We start from the raw sequence: 18,637 nt of genomic DNA, 5'->3' as shown, positions 1-18,637 counted from the left end.
TTGCTTCAAGGAAAACTTATCTATTAGATGTATCACTGATGAAACATCTGGTTAATTAACTGGTTAACTAGTGTGGGCAAGCTCACCTCAAAAAGACCTTTACTGGCCCAGTTGTGTGATGCTGCTTCTTCTCCAATAAAAGTATTAGTTGGATGTGCAGCCCCATGTAAAACCTGTGTGTTACAGTGACTGTCTTACTTTTCGGCCATTCATTGCTGGATCAGCTTTATGATGTTTTATGATGTGATCGCATTTTTGGTCATGATTGTAATTCAGTTTAATAATGTTAACTGGTTTCATTTGGGCAACGTATTGCCCTAGTCACTCTTCATTTAGTATTTTTAAACTTCTTTGTTTGGGTGAAACCAAAGGGAGCAGCTGCTGATGCTTCTGAGCTGTTATCTACGGGGTCCGTGAAAATCTTAAAGACGGGGCCTGTGTCTTTGTTTACCTTCTCTTTGTGTATTTCCAAGGGTTTTCAAAGACTTTAAAATATACTTATTAACTTTATTCATTATTAACCAGTTTACTTACATTCCGGGGGCCTCGATGTTCCCGTAATCTGTGTTCCAGCATTTATCACTCTATGTTACCTGCCCACATTTGAATCCAAGCTGCACTGCTTGGTGGCTGAATGAGTTTGCAAGTTATTACAGATTTCCATGTTTCCATTTTTTTCATGTATTGGACAGTATTACTACCTACCTTGCGGGCTTGTTGTGAGAATTAAGTTATGAACTATGTCAAGCACTTGAAGAGCCTGGCACAGAGCAAACCCTCAGATCTTAGCTGTTGTTGTTACTGATTTATTGCGCTCTCCTGTATATGGTTCATCCTTGTATTCCTTGGATCCAGAACAGTGTTTGCATTTAATAAGAATTTTTGAAGGGTTAATTGACTAATAAGGAAGGGGTAGAGGAGGGTGTCACAGGGTATCTCAGAGGGTGAAACAGGAAGAAGCCAGCAATTTTTAAGTGCCATTTCCATTTTTGCTCAGCTCCATTCTAGGTGAAAACTTCCGCTTAGCCATTAAGAATTAATGTTACTGATCCCAATATGATGTTGTCAGGAAAACAGTTTGGTTAATCTTAGTTGGAAGTGGTTAATAGTTTCCCAATAGCTTTTACACTTTAAAAAGTATGTTTAACTGGGGTGCCTGGCTGGCTCAGTTGGTATAGCATGCAACTCTTGATCATGGGTCGTGAGTTCGAGCCCTACATTAGGCATAGGGCTCACTTAAAAGAAAAAAAAAGTATTTGGTAACCATTCTTGATGCTTGCCCTTAAAGCCTGTCCTGGTGAAGAACAGTTTTTTTCAGATAAACCTTTGTGGGTGGTATCCCCTACGGAGGCAATCCAGTTTTGCCTGGGAATCTAAGCCTGAGGACAGCTTGTTAATTGTTTTTAGTTTCTTTGCTTCTGCTTTCAAACATCCAGGCCTCTAAAGCACCATTTTTTGTTTCCTTAAATAATGTTACCGTTTCCCTATCATTACCAGTCCACATACATGTGCTTAGGTTAATGGCTTTGGGCAACATGATGTGTTAACTGTTTTTCTCATCGTTTTGCTACGAGGAAGGTATTATTTCTAGTTTACATATCCGGCAACTGAGGCTTAGAGTGGTTGATAAGCACCTTACCTAAAGCCATGCAGTAATTGTGGAAGCTGAGATTTAAACTTGGGAAAAACTGTCTTACATTAACCTATACTAGTTCTCCTGGCTTTAATGAAAGTTTCAGTGTCAAATCTACATGTTCTAGTGCAGACGTACGCCTTAGGAAATCCCCATTTAGTGAATTAGTGTGTGTTTGTTTGTATGTGCTTTGTAGCTTTTGAGTTCTATACAGATTTTAGTCATTACTAGTGATCTAGTCCTTTATGCAGTTAGATTCTGCATCTTTTTTTTAAAAAATTTTCTAGTCTTGTTCACAGGATTTCTAAACTGCTCAGATTATTTTTTTTCTTTAAACATGATTTCCATCCTCAACTCTGTTGCCATCTTAGAATGGTTTCTATTGATTAGTATTCACTGTATGGAAGTGTCCCCATGTGTCAGAAAACATAAGAAGAAAGAGACTTTTGAGTCTTTTTTGAAAAGTTTGGTTTACTAGTAGTCTTCTTTTCAGCAGAGTCAGTGATTAAGAATGTGGACCACAGTCAGACAGACCTGGCTCAAATGCTGCCTCTGCTCTATGACCTTGAGACTTTGGACATATTTCATAACATCTTTAAGCCTTAGCATCTTTACCTGTAAATTGGGAGTAATACTGATAATCCTGGGCTATCACAAAGAACATGTGAACAAAGGTATATGCTGTGTTTAGTGTAGTACCTTGCACATAGAGTGCTGTCGGTAAGTCTTAGCTCATATTATAGATTGAAGACGAGGCTTGGAAGAGTAACCCAGGAACATTGTCTGTGTTGAATTCGAGTGATCTGCAATAGATGTGCCCTTTGCAGGATAAGGGGTAAGGGTAAAACTGCAGTCGAAGTCTCTTAAGGTTCTAGTCCCAGTAGGCCAGGCCTGATAGGCTCAGTCCCTTAATAGAGTACTTAACAAAGGGGCACTAAATGATTTGATCCAGATGCCCTTAGAGAATGAAGATGCATATACTTACATGTGAATTCATCAAACACTTATTAAGCACCTGCTGCTGCCAGGCACTCACTATGCAGATGCTGATGCTAGAGGTCTTTTTGGAGGTCCTATTCCAGCTGTGGAACCAGTATGTAAATAGATAACTATTAGAACATAAGTGTTTTAAGGTATATGCAAAATGCCCTAGAGCCTTAAGTGAGTTGGAAGGAAGCCCATTCTTGATACTTTATCTTCAAGGCTAAGAATTTTCTTATTGGAGCATTAGTCCAGTGATTACTTTGATATTTTTTAGTGTAGATTTATCCTTCAAACACCAAATATATTTTAAGTGTAACTGAAATTTGGCTGTGTAACTGAAAGCAACCTATCTTTAAACTTTTCAAATAACATGTATTTATCCAAAATCTTTATAACTTAGGTAAATAGGGGTTATAGGCTGATTACATAAAGGACACTCATGACTTCAGTGTGTAAAGGAGTTTCTTAGATCATATGTGGATGTAGTTTCCAAATTACTATTTATGCCCACGGGAAATATTGTTGGCATTGGGAAGAAGTGAGTGTAATATTAGGTGGCATAACAATACTATTAACTGACAGAATAATGATTGGATGTTGACAATTGGAATATTAGCCACTGTGAAACACTCTTTAATAGAACAATGCTAGGAAATGTGTGTGTGTGTGTGTGTGTGTGTGTATACTTCTGTAGCTTATATAAAAGATTAAAATATCTTGAACATTTATATGTTTATAATATCAAATCCATGTATCACATCATTATGTGGAAGAAGTCATTTCTCATTTTGCAGATGAAGGAACTAGAACTTTCCTGAAATGATGTGACACTAAATGATAGAACAAAAATTGAATTTCAAAGCCTTTGTTCTTTTCACCTTTTTATGTTGAATACAACTGTTTCTCACTTAACAGGATTCATAATACAGTAATTTAAATTGCACATACGTTATCCAAACTTGAAGAATTTGAGCCAAATTCTGTGTGCCCCTCTAACTCAACATGAGGCTTTCTAGTGCCAGACAAAGTGAACAAAAGATTTTGGAAATAAAAAAATCTAAAGTCTGGCAATTTGCTTATATTTATATTTTTAAAGTTACTACTTTTCCATTTTCAACTATTTCAACTGTTTTCAATGTACTAGCTGTACTTAACAAAGAGATAAACCATTACTTATTTATAAACAAAGCATAACATTTTCGCTAAAAATTGAGACAAATACCTACTAGTTGAGATATTAGTGTTACTATTAAAGCATTTTTTCCTCATACAGACACGTAGTTAACTTTTAAATTCTTCAAAGTACTTCTGTTATAATATTTGGAGTGCCATTTATTTTAATGTGCTGTATACCTCCTATTTAAAGAAAATTGTATTTTGGAAACCTTCAAATATACAAGGTAGGCAGACTAGTGTAATGAACTCCTCTGTGGCCATCATCGAGCTTTAGCAGTTACTAACTCTGGGCTAATATTGGTTCATTGATCTGGCCCATTTCCATTTCTTCCCTTCTGTGTGAAACTAAGCAGGTCACAGATACACCATTTTATTTGTGAATATTTCAGTATGTTATTCTAAAAGATAAGAATACTTTTAAAATGTACTAACCATAATTTAATTATCATACCTGAAACATAAAGTTAATTCTGAATATTATTAAATACTTAATGTTCAATTTCCCAGCGGTTTCATAAGTCTTCTTTTTACATTTGTTTGTGTCAGGGTCCAAGTGGCGTCTTTTATTCTTATTGAATATGTACTTTGCTACATATTGCTGATGGTGTCTTGGTGGTATAGTTTAACATGTTCTTATCTTCTGTGTGTTTTTATAAAGTGGTAGAAGAATCTAGAGACTTAATCAAATTCAGATTTCTTCCTTCCTTCCTTCCTTCCTTCCTTCCTTCCTTCCTTCCTTCCTTCCTCTCCCCTCACCTTCTCTTTCTTTTCCTCCCTTTTTCTCCCCATCCTCCTCACTTCCTATATGAATGGTATTTCTTCTCTCTTCAGGAGACATATGTGGTGGTTTTTCTTTTTCTTTTTCATTTTTTTGAGACTAGCATCTGTTTTGCCTAGATACTTTAATTCGTTAGGAGTTGCACAGTATGATATTTTAATTGCTACTTTATATTGATTTATTATCTGGAATGAGTCTGTAAAGAAAAACTCCCTTTTATGCATTATTTGTTTAGCTAATTGTACAGTTTGTACAAAACAGTCTGAATAAATGCTTCATTCTTTATTACTTTCTGATTTTTTATTAATTTAAAAGATTTATTTTTTATTTTTATTTTTAAATATAATTTATTGTCAAGTTAGCTAAGATATAGTGTATACAGTGTGTTCTTGGTTTTGGGGGTAGATTCCCATGATTCATGGCTTACATACAACACCCAGTGCCCATCCCAACAAGTGCCCTCCTCAATGGCTGTCACTCATTTTCCTCTCTCCCCCACCCTCCTCCATCAACCCACAGTTTGTTCTCTGTGTTCAAGAGTCTCTTATGGTTTGCCTCCCTCTCTGTTTGAAACTTTTTTTTTCTCCTCTCCTTACCACATGGTCTTCTGTTAAGCTTCTCAAATTCCATATATGAAAGAAAATATATGATATCTGTCCTCGACTGACTTATTTCACTTAGCATAATACCCTCCAGTTCCATCCATGGTGTTGCAAATGTAAGATTTCATTCTTCCTCATTGCTAAGTAGTATTCCATTGTATGTATAAACCACATTTTCTTTATCCATTCATCAGTTGATGGGCATGTGGGCTCTTTCCGTAATTTGGCTATGGTTGATAGCGTTGCTATAGACATTGGGGTACATGTGCCCCTATGAATCAGCACTCCTGTATCTTTTGGATAAATTCCTAGTAAGTTTCTGCATTTTTAATACTAGGTGTCATTTGGGAAATTTTGACATATTTATGAAAAGCATCTGGAGAATATAGAATAGTTACAGAACCAAATCCTAAACATGAATTGATAAACTAGCAAAAATGAAAAATTGGTTTTGAAAGAATATGAAAGTGTTAGTGATTATAGCTCCTTTAAATAAATCTTTATTTATTTTGAGAAACAGAGAGAGAGGGCAGGAGAGAGAGGGAATGCTAGAGTGAGCAGGGGAGGGGGAAGAGAGACAGGGAGAAAGAGAATCCCAAGTAGGCTCTGCTGTGTCAATGCAGAGTCTGATGTGGGCCTTGAACTCATGGACTGTGAGATCTTGAGCCAAAATCAAGTCACATGCTTAACCGACTGAGCCACGCAGGTGCCCTGATAATAGCTCTTTTTAAAACAATGTGTCATGCTTTGAGAAGTATACTTTCTGTAAGAGAGTCCATCTTTATGCATTTAGTTCACTTTCACGTGTACAGTGATGAAAAGCATGGATTCTGAAGCCAAATTTCCTGTATTTTAATTCTGGTTCTTTCTTACAGTGTAACCTTGGGCAAGTTACTTACTGTCTGCATGCTTCCATTTTCTTAATTTTAAAACAGGATACTAATAGAACCTTCATAGGGTTGTTGTTGAGGACTGAATGTGTTCATACATGTTAGGTACTTAGAGCCGAGAACATAATAAATTCTCAACAAATATTAGCTGTTGCGCTTGTCAATAGTTTTCTTTGCTATTATAGTAGAAAGAAGGGAGGGAATGTCTGATATTTATCTTTAATCCATGTCACAGTTTTACTTTTGATATACTTTTTCCTCATCCATTTTATATATTTCAGCCTTCTTAAAGTCACACTTATGACCCTTACTGAATTGAACTGCGTAGGCCTTGCACATCAGTGTGCAGGAACGTTGCACATCGGTAACGTCATAAAAAGAGAGACAACCAAATTTTATATGTCTCTTGCGTATATACACCTAAATAGCATTAAAATTTATTTTTATATACGGTGGTGTTTTCTTCTGAACTGCGAACTTTATGACGGGAGAGACTAGTTAATATAGTGCTTGGTTTTAGTTATAAGGCTAAGTCCTCAATATTTGCTCATTTAACTACATTAACATTTCATTGATCAGGTTTGCCTAGTAATAATGCTTTTCAAATTCAAAACAAGTGCATTTCCTAGCTATCTACTTCAAGAGTTAAAGTATAATTCTGTAAATATTAGAATTTTATTTTTAAACTATTAAGATGGTGATTTTTCTTACAAGGATCAAGTCCTTTCTAGTGTTCTTGAACAGAATATTATTTATCAGTACGCACACTATTTCTTTGGATTATAATGTAGTGTGTCCTTGAAAGATATTAATACATGCATGGGCTCTATATCTAAAATTCTAGAATATTAAGTATTCTAAGGATGCCTTATGTATTTTTCTTCCCATTTTATGTCATAATCTCTTGTTATAACCTACCAGTTTCTTTCTGCTGTTGTTTCTTTCTGTTACCTCTGGCGGCCCTAGCTCCCCAAATTCAGACTTAATGCTTCTGACCAATGCTTCTCACCTGCTGTGGACTGATTAGATTACCAAGTTTATTAGAACTTTTTCTAAAATAAGATTTCAAAAGATCTAAACTGAGCTTCAGGGTATCTTCTCAGAGTCAAATGCAGAAGTTTAGCACGTAGGAGATGTGGCATGTATTTAACTGGCCATGTAACTTTTTAATTTACTCTGTGACATTGCTGAAGTTGTCATTTATGTTTGGCCTCTAGGCAAGTGAGATTATATTATATTAGGATATGAACAGAAGAATGAAGTGCTGATCTTCAGTATTTCCATGCTGACATAGAGTTGAGATTTAAGTTCGAACTCTTGTATTCCAAAGTCCGTTTTCATTGCTCTTAGAGTCACATGACAAAGAAGTTCAAACTTGAAATTTTATAGTTCTTGGACATTATATGGTATTAGTGATAATTTAAAGCACAAACTCTCTGTCTTACTATTTGACTTTTTAAAAAATATTTTATTTATTTTTGAGATAGAGAGAGATAGAGCATGAGCAGTGGAGGGACAGAGAGAGATGGAGACACAGAATTCAAGCAGGCTCCAAGCTCTTAGCTGTCAGCACAGAGCCTGACGGGAGGCTTGAACCCACGGACCGTGAGATCATGACCTGAGCCGAAATTGGACACTCAACTTACTGAGCCACCCAGCTATCTCATGTCTTATTATTTAACTTAAAAAAGTTTTTCACACATATGGATTCTTTAAATATATAGTGGATAAGGTACCTGCTGGAAATATATATTGTGATATTGTCAGTTACACTGATATGTCATTTGATAACATGCACTTATAATGTGGGGTGTGCATTTTCAATATTTGTTTATAGACCTTAAGCTGAATGTACAGGTCCAATTATGTATAGAAAGAAATTGAATATGCCTAATCTACATATAGTTTGTAAAACGCTAGGAAAATTATCAAAAGTTGCAAAATAAAGTACCTCTGAGGCATTTGGTCCATTCAAATCCTAGTGTAATAAGTCTTAGAATTTTAGTTGTTTGGAAGTTAGTACTTCTCAGAGTTTCTGCAATGCAGGATCAAATCAGAGGGCATATTAATATGCCCATCCCAATAGTTGATTTCTTTCTTCTTTATCTTTTCCATCCATATAATTTTTCACTACATAAAAAGAACAAAAAAATTAAAAGAGAACAAATACATGTATTAAGCAAAAGCTACTGCCTTCATACTGTGCTTCAAAATGAAATTTTATTATTATTCACTTATTTTTATGCACAGGTCGTCTTTAACACAGCTCTCATTGGACTGAAGTGGAAACATAAGAATTGAGCATATTTTCATTTTGAGGTGAGTCCACTTGTAGAAAAATTAGTATATTTAAAGCCGTCTGCTGTTTCTCAGGAAATTTTGGCATTTGCATGCACTCTGAGAAACACTACCCTTATCCATGAAATGCTGAGTGTGAAGGAGTGCAGAGAGTCCCAGGCTGAGTCTGGAATTTCCCTCTCTTCATGCCCAGTCCTACTGCAGGGCCCTTGGTGTGGTGCCCTGCTTGCCTGACTTCTTATTGTCAGTTTGCCTGTTTTTAATGCTTTATTTATTTCTGGGAGAGAGAGAGAGAGACAGTGTGATCAGGGGAGGGTCAGAGAGAGAGGGAGACACAGAATCTGAAACAGGCTCCAGGCTCTGAACCGTCAGCACAGAGCCCGACGCGGGGGCTCGAACCCACGAACCATGTGATCATGACCTGAGCCAAAGTCGGACGCTTCACTGACTGAGCCACCCAGGCGCCCCTAGTTTGCCTGTTTTTGAAAGAGGGATGTTAGGATGAGCACTGGTGTTATATGGAATCCAACTTGACAATAAACTATGAAAAAAAAATAAATAAAAGTCCTTAACTTGGGTCACCAAAGTGGCTCAGTCAGTGAAGCGTCCAACTTCAGCTCAGGTCATGATCTCATGGTCTGTGAGTTTGAGCCCCACATCAGGCTCTCTGCTTGACAGCTCAGAGCCTGGAGCCTGCTTCAGATTCTGTGTCTCCCTCTCTCTCTGTTCCTCCCCTGCTTGCATTCTGTCTCTATCTCAAAAAATAAATAAACATGAAAAAATTTAAAAAAACCACATGCATGGAAAAAAATAAAAAAAAATAAAAGAGGGATGATGAGGCTATTGACTCTGCTTACCTTCCAGATTACGTATTTTGAGAGTAAATTGAGATCATGGATATGTAAGTGTTTTATTAAGAACAATGTAAGGTTGGGGCGCCTGGGTGGCTCAGTTGGTTAAGCAACCGACTTTGGCTCAGGTCATGATCTTGTGGTTTGTGAGTTTGAGCCCCGCGTCGGGCTCAGTGCTGACAGCTCAGAGCCTGGAGATGCTTCGGATTCTGTGTCTCCCGCTCTCTCTGCCCCTCCCCTGTTTTCTCTCTGTCTCGCTCTCTCAAAAATAATAAACATTAAAAAAAAAAGAGAAAAATGTAAGATAGAGGTATTAAAACTGTAAACTGCCAGTAAGTTCAGTGGGACTTATCAGTTATATGCATAGAATCCTTTTAAGTATGAGATTTCTGGATGTTACTGTAGCCTGCAGGCAGTGGAATGGCAGGAAGCCGGTGCCATCTTCTATATTATTTCTGACATAAATGGTAAGCACAAAAAGAAGAGGGGAAAGTGAGAGGAGGAAGGAGCAGCAGAGGAAAGAAAACAAAACCAGTTAGTTGGCTTTGAAAGTATTGGTATTTTTAGAATTAAAAATTTATTTACTGGGATGTGTTTGAAGGAATTATTAATCTGTGGATTTAGTAAAATGCATATTCCTTTTGTGTGTCTGTGTGAAACAAAATATTATTAATAATAGTTCAAATGTACTGAATTGTACACTTAAAAAGGGTGAGTTGTATGGTATGTGAATTATAGCTCACTATTTAAATGTATTTTCTATTAAAAACCTGTTCACATTATTTTCAATATTTTTGTATTCTGTATTTTACATTCTTGCTGTGGGAAAAAAAATCTAGTTCTGACTTTCTCTTCCTTGGGGTTTTTAGCCCTTCGTCTGAATACCTTGGTATAGGTGGTCTGAGGCTTGAGTAATACTGAGTGGGTATTTCTTTTCTTTGTTTTGTTTGTCTTCTTAACTTCCTTTATTTCTCTTGTTTTTCTTCAACTCACCGGGCACATGCCATGTCTTTATGTCTTTTTGGGCTTAGGTTTTTGCACATGACCTTTTATACTGGGTGTCCCAAATTGTATCCGGAGGCTTTTTAAAGGTGCCAGGATACTATTTAGCAAATGTGGTTACTATATTTCTTTCTAGTAACTATGTTCTAAGAGTATTTCCTTATACCTTGGGAGAGAAATACTGGTCAGGTGGTAGTAAAATTCCTGTCTTCCTGCACTCCTTCTTCAGGTAGTAGGGATTCTCCTGCAGCATTCGTTGGTACTCTGTCGCTGCTTGACTTGGTTATCTTTTGCCTAAGGTTGCAGCTGCTGACTCTGTGTCTTAGTCCAGAAGAAAATGTTAACATTTTCTCGTACAGTGTACTCAGTTCCTTGTTGAGTGGTTGAGGGGGCGGCGTTCAAGGCCCTTCAGAGCCATCAGCCTCCTGTCTTTTAGTCTTCAATGCGGGCTCAACAGTTTTAATTCTCCTGCTGTAACCTCTAATTTATTGCTTGGCTGAGTCATCTAGCAACTACTTTTGTGCTCTCTGGATACAATTGCCAGTCATATTCTTTTGCATTTTTAAGAAATGCTGTTTGTGACTGAGTAAACAACTGGCTTACTGAGTTCCACTTAAAAGTCATTTCTTTGGTTTCCCCCAAAAAAGTAATTGACCAGTCTAAAGAAACAGAACCGTGGAGGGCTTTTACCAATTGCTTTTTTATTTAGATAGAGAGTGTAAGCTGTAGGAGGAAAGCCTGTTCACAGGCTTCACCATCTAACACTGTTAAAATTTGGGAGCATGTAGCCTCTTGAACCTCAAACTTTGTAGTTGTAAAGTGAGTGTAGTGTTTCCGACATCATAGGATTGTTAGGATTGAATGAGATAGCATACAGAAAGTGCCCAGTACAGTACGGGGCACAAATTGTGCCGAGGTAGTTATTGTCATGGCTGATTCATCCTCTTCCCGCAATTTGCTCTCATCATTGTCATGGTTATGAGATGAAGCCCAAAGGGAGTTTTGTACAAGTGAGCTGGAGACACAATGCAGTGTTGATAAAGGTCTGCTGTTGAAATTGGGTGTTGATATGGATTCTTTGATACATTCTTCATCTTGGTTACCATGAGAAAGTCCAATCTTAGAGGTAGGTCAACATGTCTGACTAAGATTATTACAGACTTATGGAAATGGGTTAATTGGTAGCTAATGAGCTGTGTCTGAGAACAGTGCTAGAGTTTTAGGAAATAATACAGTTTCACTTCAGACTTAACTGCTCTTGAAAGTAGGCAGTTATTTAAACTATTTACCTTTGTAAAAACAACACACAAAAATATTAACCATTTAAAATTTTTATCTTTTTCAGTATGTGTTTCTATTTTTTGGATATGATGAAAAAAATACAACTACACAATCAGATTTTAAGGAACAGACATGTTTAGCAATTAATCATTCAGCTTCCTTTTCCCTACATAGAGGCACACTTTATTTTCTGTTTTTCATTTTAGAGTGTGAGCATACAAGATGTAGGCATTAGATAACAGCACATCAGATGGCTTCTTGCAGCCAGTTTGGGGATAATTGAAATTACTGACACATAAAATGCAGTGAAATCTTTTTATGCAAGAATAATAGTAAAAAGATGTTTCTATTCTGAAAATACTCTAGCTCTTTGAATCCTTGGTGTGAAGTTTATGTGAGGTGAAAGACTTGAGTGTGTGAAACATTTAGAATAGTGAAAAGTTCATTTTAAAGTTTTATATTCTGAATTTAACCCTTAAAAGTATTTTGAAAACAGAATAAATATTTCCAAGATGACAAAGATTCTGTGTAGGGGATTTGATTAAATCAACAAAAAATTGGGGTAACAGTTGCCTGGAACATTTTGATTATTCTATCCCAAAAGGATTTATTTCCAGATAATATAAAGACATTCCTTTAAGATACCATAAAGATACATTGTTGACTGAATTTTCTGCCTGAGATGATTTTCTGAAATGAATGAATGGAATATTTAAATGTCATATGTAAACTTGTCACTTGTGAATCCATTTTTAAAGCCATACTTAGCTAATTGATCTTTTATGCAATTAAAGAATTAAAAAAAAAAGATTTTCTTATTCACATGGAGAGAAGGGAGGTCATGCAGTTTGTCTCTATGTTTTTAGTTACATGGGAAGTGTAGTTATTTTCTGAGGAGGGGGGAAGGCAAAGAAGAGCATGTTCTATTATAACTTGAGAATGTGGTTACTTTGGGGAATATGTTGTGGGCTCATAAAGACATAAAGTGTTGATCCACAGCAATCAAGAGACCAACTAAGACTGATAAAGATATATAGTGGGTCTGATTGTCAAGTTTGTAATTCTCCTTGGTAACCCAGAAAACATACGTAAAGAAGGTTGAGTAGTACTAGGCCACAATAAAGATAAAGTTCCTGGCCTCAAAAACTTCATAGTTTCATTTACAAAATAGAATGTTCTAGCTTAAAGTTTCTGAGTTTCTAGGCTCCCTGTAGACATGAGCAGCCTAGTTCCAATGTATCCTAATGAATATATATTTTATTGATCATCTCCAAGTACCTAGCTCAGTGTTTGGAATATGCATTGATTAAATTAAACTGGCAATATGGAATCAAATGCTAATGGGAAAGGCATTATTTTTCTATTTTTGAGAGAATGAGGGAGAGGCAGGCAAAGAGAGAGGGAGACAGGATCTGAAGCAGGCTCTGTGCCATCAGCCCAGAGCCCAATACAGGGCTTGAATTCATGAACCAGGAGATCATGACCTGAGCCAAAGTTGGATGTTTAACCAACTGAGCCACCCAGGCGCCCTTGTGCTTTTATTCTTAATAGTGGCTAACAGCACATGATATAGCTCACCTTTAGAGGAATTACACTGGTCTTCTCTTCAAAAACCGTGTAAGCAAGAAGAGAACATAAAGTGAAATACTTAAAGTTAGGGGAAAACCGTGGAGGTGCCTGGGTGGCTCAGTTGGTGCTGCATCCGACTCGATCTCAGCTCAGGTCTTGGTCTCAGGGATCTGAGTTCAAGCCCCAATTGCACTCCATGCTGGGCATGAAGCCTACTTTAAAAGCAAAGCAAAACAAAACAAAACCGTTCTGGGAAAACCAAACCCCAAACCACCAATCTAGAATTCTGTATGCAGTGAAGTTATCCTTCAAAAATGGAGACTTAAAGGCCTTCTGAGACAACACAAGGACAACAGCGCACTGGGAATTTGTCACCAGTACACTTGTCTTGAAAGAAATGTTAAAAGAAATGTGATTTATAAATATTCTAGTCTCTGGCTTATCTTTTTATGTTTTGTGGTTTTTAGCATATTTTTACTGGCTTAAATATTTTGCTCCCAAAGCTTGATATCAAAATATATTGTGCTTTAACTATTTCTGGAAATAGTATCTCTGAAATGAATATTTTCAGTAAAGCTTATTTAAAATCTTAGATATGACATGACTAGGTTGGGCGGGGGAAGTCAGGTTACATTACACGACCAATGACAGACTGCGGACATCACCATGAATCTTGGAGCAGAAGGTTGTCCTGCACTGGGCTGAAATAGCCAACTGTCTACACCCTTCAGAAATGGACCACTCATTGGTTGTTGGCCTCTCTGGGAAAGGCATGACCTTTGGCCTGGTAGCTTGCTGCCCCTGAGGCCATCCCTCAAAGGGCTGATTGACCAAGGCTGTCTGCTGACTGTACAGCCAGCAGCTGTGGCAGCAAATCATTCCTTGAAGGGATAGCTGGGTGGCACATCTCCAGGTCTCCCTCAGGTCTGTAAGCTTGGGACTCGTTTTATGTGTGGTAAGAGGCCCTGTAAATATGGGGCACGGGGACTCTAACAAATCTATACATGTGAACAAACCAGAGTTCCCTTGGAAGAGCCACCTGTCAAGCAAGGGGCTCAAAAGCAGAGTTTGGGAGAACAGTTCAAGGAACTAGGTACAAAAATCCAGAGCAAAGTCTTAAGTCTTAGATTTGTAACGTTCTGTTGTGTTCAACTCACAGAGCATAAATGGCAGACTTGTATTTTCATTCAGAAAGGTGTATGCTTTCCTGAAGTAGATATGGTGCTATTGGGAGAAATGCCTGACCTTTGAAATTCAGTTAATGACTCAGCACCTGGGAGAATGTTCCTGATTATTGTGGTGGTGTTTTTGTAACATCCTCTGTGGTTCTTGCCTGAGGAACAGATTACCTTACCAGGCATCAGGAGTCAGTGTTAAAAGGGCCACTGCTGTAGTTTCTGTGAGCTTCATCCCTTGGACTGTAATTAGTTTGGTACAAGACACTGATTAAATTATATATATGCATACACCCCCAAATCGCTCCCTGGCTTGAAAATGGAATCTATGAATTGGCTTCTGTGTCTTTTTTAAGAGTTATTACCATGGGAATGAATAGTCTGCTTAGTTTTCTAGTTGGCATGGTTCTTCCAAGTTAGGTCACCTGTGTTTTCTTACGACCAGTTGCCCACACTAAAAAGCAAGTAGTTAGAATGCAAAACTAGTGATTTAAGGGAATTAGCCACATCAGTGCTTTTAATCTGTTGATTATTTCCTTTCATGCGCACTAGCAGGAGTTTACTCATTTTAGTTCTAAACTTTTCCATCGCAATCAGAATGGGTGGGGGTTTTGATCCTGTACTGCAGTTGTGAACTTTTGTTCGTTTGGAGAAGCATGATGGGGGGGAGAGAAGAAAACAGACAGACACATCATGATAAAGGAAACAGGGCTTATTCATTCTTAATTTTACTGAGTCATCACTTTATATACTTTGCTTTACTGTAATTACATAAGCTGTGGCAGTGGACCAGCTGTCTTAAAGTTAAACTTGTAGGTTTCTACAAACATTAAATGTTAAGGTATTTCAGTTAGGTTTAAAATAAAACACAAGAATGAGGAGGGGTGAATACAGGCAAAACAATGAATTGGGGGTAACGATTTGTTGATCTGGAGATAGACACACACATACACACAAGCACGCACCCATGCACTATTTTGCCTATGGGCCAGACTGGATATAGTGAGAGTTTTCTACCTGGGGTCAGTGCTCCTCTAGCAAACCCAGTTCTGTACGGACCTAGATGTTTAGAAGTTGAATCAGGTGGGAAAACAATGAGAAACCCAGACGCCACAGGCCTTGTGAGGTTTAAACAGTAAAACTTGTCTATAACTCAGCTTTAACTGCACAAATTAATAAGATTTCCTGAGTGGAATGATGATTTAAGAGAGCTCATAAATTTCGAAGCCTGAAAAAAATACCACGTACTGAATTACAGTCTCATCTATTTAATAATTTAAGTCTGAGGAGTCACATATGCAACAAAGTTTCAACTAGTTCAATTCTGGTTATGATACATCATCTTGTGCTCATGACTCAGTAACCAAAATGATTTCCCATTTAATTTGTTGCAATTGAAGAGATTTTTCTCTTATACATCTACATCATCAATAAAATTATAGGCGTGCCTAGGTGGCTTAGTCAGTTAAGCATCCGACTTCGGCTCAGGTCGTGATCTCACAGTTCATGAATTTGAGCCTCACGTTGGGTTCTGTGTTGACAGCTCAGTGCCTGGATCCTGCTTCGGGTCTGTGTCTCCCTCCCTGTCCACCCCTCCCCTGTTGGCAGTCTGTCTCTCTCTATCAAAAAGTAAACAAACATTAAAATAATTAAAAATAAATAAATAATTAAAATTGGAATCATTTCTGCCTCTAGGATGACTCTATGATTTCAATGATGCCTAATATAGTACATATTACATAATAGTGTTACTATAAATCTTTATTTATTCCTTCTTTCAGGAGGCAAGGAAAGGCGGGATAATTAATCACCAACTTACATTATTAAATAAATTAAAGGAGAAAGCTGTACATTGGCACTTCAAAACCTGCCTCTATTGCCATTGGACTGTTTTGAGGAATGCCTACTGAATCACTAATGTGTCCAGCAAGAAAATCCTGTATATGTGGATGCATGTATATGCACATATATGTATTTTTCTTCACTTGCTGCCTCCACTCTGTAGACAAACAGGCTTTTGACAAAACCTGGCTCTTCCCTCTTGACTGTTTTTCATAAATCCACCCGGCCTCACTTACTGTAGAACTTTTGATCTAGTTTTTTACTGGACTTCGGCACAGATTAGAATTCTGAGCCAGTGCTGCCTTTTCCAGGTGATTTGTTTGTAGGATGTTTTATCCTGCTAGCCACAGGGACTGAACTTTCTATCCAGTAGGGGAATATGAAACTCGCAGCCCTCTCCCCAAATCCCAACGTTCTGTCATCCTTGACAGTAATGACCCCTCTTGTTTTTTTATTTTTTTAATGTTTTGTTAATTTCTGAGAGACCGAGAGAGAGAAAGACAGCATGAGCAGGGGAGGGGGTCACAGAGAGAGGGAGATACAGAATCTAAAACAGACTCCAGGCTCTGAGCTAGCTGTCAGCACAGAGCCTGATGCAGGGCTCGAACCCACGAACTGTGAGATCATGACCTGAGCCGAAGTCGGATGCTTAACCACTTAACCAACAGAGCCACCCAGGTGCCCCATGACCCCTCTTGTTTTTTGCTGTTTTTCTGTGTGTATTCTTTTTCACCTTGTCTTTCATGTGAAAGAAACAGTCCTTCTTGCTTAACAGGCTCTTCAGTTTTGTTCTGTTTTGTTTGAAATTATCTTCAGATATTAAACTCCCACAAAGGCTTTCTAACTTTACTGGAAAAGAAGTGACAGTTTGCTTCCTGAAACCTTTCTACTTACTCAGTTTTTACATAAACTGACTGCTCACTGGTCATGTTAAAGTCTTCTGATCTTTTATTTGTACATAAGCATGATTTCATTAGATTTATGTGGTATTCAGTGTTTATGCGTATACCTTGTGTTACTTGTATGCTTTTAGTATGTGTATGTACGTCTGTAGTCAGATTAACCTGAAGGGCAATCTCTATTTAGTATATGTATTTATTTCTCTAATATAACCTAAAGGGAAAATTCTACATGTTTCATGAGCCAGTCCGCACACTGATGGGTTCAGGGCAGGCTGCCCCAAAATATACCACTTTGGCATAGTGATTATTTGTGGATTAAAGTCACTTAAGAAACCACCTGTGCCAGGAGGACACTGGCCCTCTCCTCTCCCTCTGAAAGCAGGAATGAAGTTCCCCGTGTGTGAAGGGTGCCTCCCTGCACCTGGAGGCTAAAAAGCATCCTTATTTGCCAAGGAGAGGGAATTCAAGTCTGAGCAGCCTGTATAAACAAACTTTGTTACTACTTCCTTGCTAATTTCCTACCCCAAGCCCAAACCCCTTTGTTTTGTCATTTCCTCACGAATGTACCCTTTCTTTGTCTAAAAGGTATAAAAGCTTGTTTTGGTGATTTCTTTGAAACTCAGGTTTCTGTGAGCTCTGCTATGTATGAATTAATTTTGTTATTCTCCTGTTAATCTGTTTCATGTCAATTTAGTGGTTAAACCGGCCAAAGAACCTGGAAAGGGACAAAGGAAACGTTCTCCTTCCGCTAAAGTACTCACGAGACAAACTTCAACAAGTGTTGAAGACACTGTTTATCGACAGAGCTTATGAATTTTTAAAATTCATATTTCCCCCCTCATTTTTTTCCTTTATCCCTCTCTGTTCTTTGTTGGTGAACCAGGGCTGTTGTAATGAGATTTCTATAGGTCTGATGTCCAAGGTCAGTACTGAGTAGTGGGTGAGGAACCGTATGACTAAGAGTCACTGGTGTAACCCCATTGTATAATTTTTGATAAGGTGACAAAAGCCCAAGAATTAAGAATAATGTAAGTGAAAGTGCTGTGTAACCTATATACTGTGTGTGCCCACACATCCTCTGAGAGTGATTTTAGTCAGTGCAAAGTTAGTGGTCGAGATAAAGCATGTTGCCGCTATAATGACTGGCAGTCCCTGTGAATGAATAGAAAGTGGTGTAAAGATCTAGCAGGTAAGTATAAGATCCGCTGGCTTATCTGGATTTATTGGCATGGATCCCTGGGCTAGTGGTATTCTAATAAAATGCAGGAGAGGGCGCCTGGGTGGCTCAGTCGGTTAAGAGTCCGACTTTGACTCAGGTCATGATCTCGTGGTTCGTGGGTTTGAGTCCCAGGTCGGGCTCTGTGCTGATAGCTCAGAGCCTGGAGCCTGTCTTCAGATTCTGTGGCTCCCTCTCTCTCTGACCCTCCCCTGCTCATGCTGTCTCTCTCTCTCTCCAAAATAAATAAAACATTTACAATGCAGAAGAGTGTTTGCCTTGAAGTAAACAAAGTAGTTATTTTTTATGTTCCCTAACAGGAAACCTACATGATCTTTTATGTCGACATTCAATTTTATTTCATTGTTAAATGAATCAAAATGATATAAAGTGAGATGAAGACTCATTATTCTAATGCATCTTATGGTATTTTAATGC

General features: G+C 37.8%; 1 protein-coding gene across 2 annotated transcripts in view; it reads left to right on the top strand.

Moving 5' to 3' along the window:
- Positions 1-18,637, top strand: part of EPS8 (epidermal growth factor receptor pathway substrate 8) — a 186,883-nt gene that overhangs the window by 50,866 nt on the left and 117,380 nt on the right. For both annotated transcript variants that reach the window (XM_039244659.1, XM_039244658.1), the window contains exon 2: positions 8,314-8,382. The gene's annotated coding sequence lies outside the window, so the exon portion shown is untranslated. The remainder of the gene's footprint in view (positions 1-8,313; positions 8,383-18,637) is intronic.

This window comes from Hyaena hyaena, unplaced genomic scaffold (genome assembly GCF_003009895.1).
Source record: "Hyaena hyaena isolate Hyena2069 unplaced genomic scaffold, ASM300989v1 scaffold_247, whole genome shotgun sequence".
NCBI classification, from domain to species: domain Eukaryota; kingdom Metazoa; phylum Chordata; class Mammalia; order Carnivora; family Hyaenidae; genus Hyaena; species Hyaena hyaena.
This window is presented reverse-complemented; position numbering and strand designations above follow the sequence as displayed.